We start from the raw sequence: 6059 nt of genomic DNA, 5'->3' as shown, positions 1-6059 counted from the left end.
GCAGCCCCTCCTCCTCCGCCGCCGCCGCCCCCGCCGCCCCACGGCGGGGGAGGGGAGCGCGGGGCCCGCACCGCATCGCACCCGCCCGGCCCCCCACGCCCCCCGGGGCCAGCACCCCCCGAGGCCCTGCAGCCCCCCCGCCCGCCGCTCCGCAGCCCCGGCGCCCCTGTAACCCCCCACGGCTCCGCATTCCACCAGTGCCCCGCACCCCCGCGGCCCGAAGCCCCCCCGGCCTCCGCATCCTCCAGCCGCGGCCCCACACACCCGCCGCCCCAGGATCCCCGAGACCCCGCATCGCCCAGTGCCCCGCATCCCCCCGCGGCTGCCCCGCACCCCCCCGACCTGGGTGCTCCGCAGCCCCTCGCCAGAGTTCAGCAACCCCTCCCGGGGCTCCACGGCCCCCCTGATGTCTCACACCCTCCCGGGGCTCCCCATCCCCTGGTACTTCACAGCCACCCTCAGCTTCCGGCATCGCTCCGGGGCTCAGCATCCCTCTGGGGCTCAGCATCCCTCCGGGGCTCAGCCCTCAGACCCCCACAGCTCAGCCTCCGAGGCCGAGGAGTACCCAGAGGGAGAAGGAGCACCCCAGGCCTGGCAGAGCCCTGGCCCTGCCGAGCCACCCCTCTGCCCACCACCTTCCCATCAGCCAGGTGCCCCTCGCAGTGCGGGCAGACAAAGCCTCACAAGTTTTACAGTCAGTTTTTGTTTGCTTGCTCTTTCCCTTACAGAGGTGAGATACTTGCAAGGGCTGGACTGGGGACAAGGAAAACAGCCTGCGTCTCTCCTGCCCCAGACAAAGCATCCAGAGTCCACGTGGGGTATAATCTCTACTCACTTGTTATCACTTCTAGATCCAGCAGGAACCCTTGTAACAGTAAGGAAAGGAACATGATTGTCCTGGTGTGACAGAAATAAGCTTTCAAGGTCAGGAGGAAAAATGAGTCAGTTAGCCCAAGTATCTGAAAACCGCGGGAAGTGCCTGGACCAGCCCAAGGCCTGTACAGCAGGTTCCCCAGACCACCCCTCCATCCCTGCAAGACACAAGCACGAAAAATGTGGCTGCACGTGCAAAAAAAGCCCTGCAAGTGAACAAGAGGAGCCAAGAAATCTGTTCTGGGGAAGCCATCGGGAATGCCGGAGCTTACAGTTCAAGCTGCATAAACCTAAAGCTAATTTGCAGCTCTGTTGAGTAGGTTAAAACCAAGCAAATAGATTTTACTCCTATCTGGTTTTCCAAATTTGGGGAAACAAAATGCTTTTGCTGGTTGTGCTCATCAGAGTTTCCAGGGCACTGTTGGGGTGGAATTAGCCCTTGCTTCAATCATCCACGGGCTCCTCTCCCTTTCTACGGAAACCTTCCTGCCTCTGTTGGCCTCGCTGACCTGCCATCAATCTCCCACCCGGCTGGAACGCCCTCTTTCTCTCTCTTCCCCTCAGTTATCATTTAATTCAGGAGAGCACGGCTGTGCATACTGTTTGTGAAACAGGCCTGGCACCAAACAAAGCAGCTCTGGGTAGATTATGAGCCAAACCCTGACCCTTTCCCCTGTCTCTGCTACACACAACCACAGAGAGACGCTGCAAGTTTATTTCTTAACAGTCAAGAGACTTTGTATGTCATCTCACAGAAAAAAGGTACCTCTAAAGAGGATTTTTATATTTAGGCTCCTGCCAGACATTTCTGGTACCTTCTGCCAGGCTCTCAGCCGCTCCTGCTGCACAAAGGCTGGCAGCTGGCAGCCTCTGCCAGGCAGGTACCAGAGCAACCCCGCACCACTCCCCATCAGCTCTGGGGCTCTCCAGCATGAACAAGTGGTGGGGCATGGCTGTGGGCACAAAGCTCCTCCGCTCCATCGCTGGAGCAGCTGCAAGAAGCCAGGAAGTGTGGCCAGGGCTTATGTGAGCAGGGAGCAGGGGCCAGGGAGAGGTGGGGGGTCCCTCCCCACCCCTGGGTGCAGGCTGCACGTCCTCTGCACACCGTGCCACGGACAGATGTCTCCCTGTGACGGTGGGACTCCCATCTGCAGCACAGCTGGACTGTGCAACACTTCTGCAAAAAATCAGCCCAGCAAGAGACATTTTCACACCTCACTGGCCTCTCTCAGCCAGCATTTCACATCCCTGGAGCCGGTGACCGACCAACTGAAAGAGCCACTCTCTGTCACCATCACAACAGAGTTGGGAACTGGCAACATCCATTCACATCTGAAGTGACTCCTTGTCCTCATCTTCCACTGGGAATGCTTCCCAGTGACCGCACCAGCCCTTCCATGCGTGACTCATCACTCCCGATTGAATCCTCCTCACCAAAGGCTGCTCAGCGTTGCCTTCTCTGCAGTGTCCCCAGGGCTACAGCACCAGGCACAGCCCCTCTCTGCTCACTCAAGTCTCTCACTTCAAATTTCTTCCTAAGATTCTCCTTCGCCACCCTGGCCAGGCAATCCAACATCATTCCCTGCCCAGCACTCTGCTCTGGTTCCAACCACCTGCTGTCTCTTGCTTTGCACCAAAGCGTTTGAGCTGGGACCTGCTCTGTGTTCCACAAGTAGCATACCTGGAGATTCCAGACAGATAAAGCAATTGAGCAAATATGTGTCATTACCTACAGCTGTGAGCAGCAGAACCTTGTCATCTCTGGATCTGTGGGTCCCAGATTCCCAGGCCACAGTAATGGCTAAGTGCTTGTTGAGTCTTCTGGAAGGTAGAGAGAAGCATCAGCACCATTAAATCACCTTGGGCAGTTGCAAGCTCCTCTAGAGGCCCTGGGGTAGGGAGCAGGAGGAACTTTTCCTTCTGCTAAAGCTGGTGGTGATGCTCCTGCTAAGTTCAAGCTTTGGGGTTTCCTGTGTTGGTGTACACACAGCCCACAGCACAGCAGCTCTTTCCCAGCCCACAGTAACAATCATTTTCACCGCCTGGCATTCTTCACTCCAAGACCCCATTGGAGCATGTCCCATGGGACATGTCCTCCTCTTCCATGAGCTGCTCCATGGCCTGAGCCCTTGCCCCAGCCCCATGCTGACTGCCTACCTCACCACTAGCTCCACCAGCTCCTGGTGAGCTGCCACTCCTCACCACTGCTCCTCAGAGAAGGTCTCCTGGCCCCAGCCTCTTTCCTGAGCCTGGGACAGAGCTGTGCTACATGGTGGCAGGGCTCTGGCTATTGGAAGCAAGGTCTGTCCCCACTGTGGGAATGCCTCATCCTGCTGCCATATGTGGGAATACAGCCTCCAGCCTCCCCTACAGCTGGCTTTTCCCATCTGGAGGGAACTGCTGTTTACACGGAGATAGGAAGTGTTACCCCTCCTACATGAAGTTTCTAGCCCTTCCTGTGGGCTGGCCAGGACCACATGATACAAACCTCTAATAAAAATAAGGTTAAAAGTAAGTGTCATCCATGTAACCAGAATATCTAGAAAGTCCACAGCTACCAGTGTGTAAACTTCAAACGCAAAGGCACACAAAGAAAAATCTTCAATGCCTCTCTAACAAAGCTGGCCACAAAATCCTCTTTTTCCTAGAAAACAGGATACGCCTGCTACAGCCTAATCTGAAGTGACGAGGCCTCCCCAAGCTGCCCTCCTAAGCACATATACTTTTATCAAGAGAAATGGGCTGCCAGCATGCAGTCAGCCAGCAACAAGCAGAGCCCCTCTGCGCCAGGTCCGAGCTGCTCCTTCCCTCGCGGGTGAGGGATTATCATCCCCGCTCACGGGCAGCGGAGTCGCAAAGGAAGGGTTTTGCCTCCAGTCACAAGGCAGGAGCATACCAGCACCCAGCACCTTGGCACGCAATGCTTGCAATAATTTACTCCTGTAGCAGCGTTTGTCTGGGAGCAGAGTGTGATGGGGGAAAGGGCATTAAACTGCAGAAGACACTGAAATCCCTGTCTCAAAGATCTCATTTATATCAGCCTCCCTTGGGAACAGAACTAAACCCTCCAAAGTTTCAGCTGGGCAATCTGCATCACACCAGCAAGCCAGGAGGAGCTGCAGCATCCCTCAGTCCATGTAGAGAGATGTTCTGCCAGGTCCACACAGCTCAAGGCAGATGCTGCAGATGGGCGGAACACACAGAAAGCGGGTGGGCTCAGCACCAGCTAGGGGGAAAGGTGGTCTGGGTTTTATCCCCAGCTCGGTCACACACTCTTACCTTTTCCAGGCCTTTTTCAGGCCAGCAAGTGCAGGCAACGCTACCCTGCTTCAGGAAGGTGCTCCAAGCCTGACCTTGGGATGACTGCAGAGGGCTCTGAGAGCTTTGCATGGAAAGTGGCAGCTGAGAACAGGACGGTGACACCCCGGGATTTGATCTCTGGAGACTATATAATAAGGACCCTTCCCACCCTCCAAGTGCTGAGGAAGCTTTTCAAGTTTGACAGGTGAAATGAAGCTGAAAAATGCATCTGAAGTAGGGCACATTGATCCTCTGTCTCATTTTGGACTGCACCGTTTTTAATACTCTATTTTCCTGTGTGTGTCCCCTCCCCCCACGGCTTTTCGCTGCTGCTTTGACTGTATTTGTGGTGAACAAGCGTGCATATCTGTAACTCTGAACTGCTGTCCCCAGCTTGTCCTCAGCTCTGATGAGTCGATCAGGACATGTTCTGCATGAGAATGGCCTGGCAGAGGCAGCCAGGGGGCTGATGGCTGCCAGGGGACACAGCTTGCCTGCACTGGGCAGGGACAGCCCTGGGGCTCTGCTCGGGGCGCTGGGGACCATCCTGCACCTGGCACCCCTCTAACTAATCCAGTCACCCTGCAACCTTCTCTTTTATTTGAGTAAATCCTTTTCAAAACTGCATGCTGGCAGAACCAAGCCTGCCTGCCAGCGTAGAACTGCCAGTGCCATAATGGGGTTCAGGGCACTTGCATGCCACACTGCAGCCAAACCACCATCCCAGGAGGTGAGACTGCCCAGTTTCCTGGGGGTTGTCTGAACAGGATGTTATGAACACGTACCTCAACTTAAACTCTTCTCCTTGGATCCTGTCACTCAACTTTCCCCAAGAATTTGGTTTGCTGCCTGGGAAATTGTTTAGCAACGTTGGCTTCTCCCTCCCGCCATACCTCCTGCATACTCGCACAAGCACACACGCGTGCACCGAGAGCACCTTTAATCAGTTCCTAAAGCATCATCCTAGAAAGACACAGGGAAATAAAGATCAGTCACATGCTGCTCCTGCACAGCTAATCCCGGCATACAGACCAGACAGAAAACTGCCTCGTTCCTTATTTCAATTTTTCGGCCACACAGTGCAGGTGAATGAATTTGGGTGGTTACGAAAACGTGCAATAATTGACTGCAATTATTAATTTACACTTAGGAAAATTTACATGAGGCTGTATGCAACGTTTTAAAGCCAGAGAGGGATATTGTGTCCACATGCGCTACCACCCCGTGCTACCCAGTCCCAGCATCTCCCTGAATGAGTTTTACTTAAGATTAACCATCCTTCAGAGACAAGCATATCCTGTGGTTTTAGACATGCCAATGTGGACAGTTCAGCGTAGAACCTGATAAATTGTTCCAATGTGAAAAAACACCTTGTTTTGAGATGTCCTAAATATTTAGGGTCAAATCCTGCAAGCAACCCACATGCAATTTTTTCACTTCAACAATTCTACTCCATGGAGGTACACAGTTGCACCCTGCATGTATGAAATAGAAAATCTCCCAGGTGGGCTAGGAGGTAGAGAAGAAAAGGAAGCCTAAATGCTGTTTCCAGCCAGACCACCAGTAAATATCTATTAACTCACCATTAGCGGTACTTGGCTGCTTAATTCCTTGTCTATAAACCACTACTGGGATATCTTCACAATGAAAGGCACTATAAAATTTCCTACGGTCTCATTTGCAATTGGAAGTGTCAGTAATAAAACAGAAGCCCTTGTGGGCTGCTGCAGTTCTACCTTCCACATAGGCTTTTATATGCTGTCCGTCTGCCAGGCAGCCAGCGAACACCTTCCCAGATAAAACAGATCAGACACATTCGCATTGATAGTGGAATAGCTGCTGGAGAGCTTATCTTCTTGCTCTTGGAAAGCTGCAAAATAGCAGCT

Source organism: Falco biarmicus, chromosome 10 (assembly GCF_023638135.1).
Source record: "Falco biarmicus isolate bFalBia1 chromosome 10, bFalBia1.pri, whole genome shotgun sequence".
In the NCBI taxonomy this organism is placed as follows: Eukaryota; Metazoa; Chordata; class Aves; order Falconiformes; family Falconidae; genus Falco; species Falco biarmicus.
Note: the sequence above shows the minus strand (reverse complement) of the source record.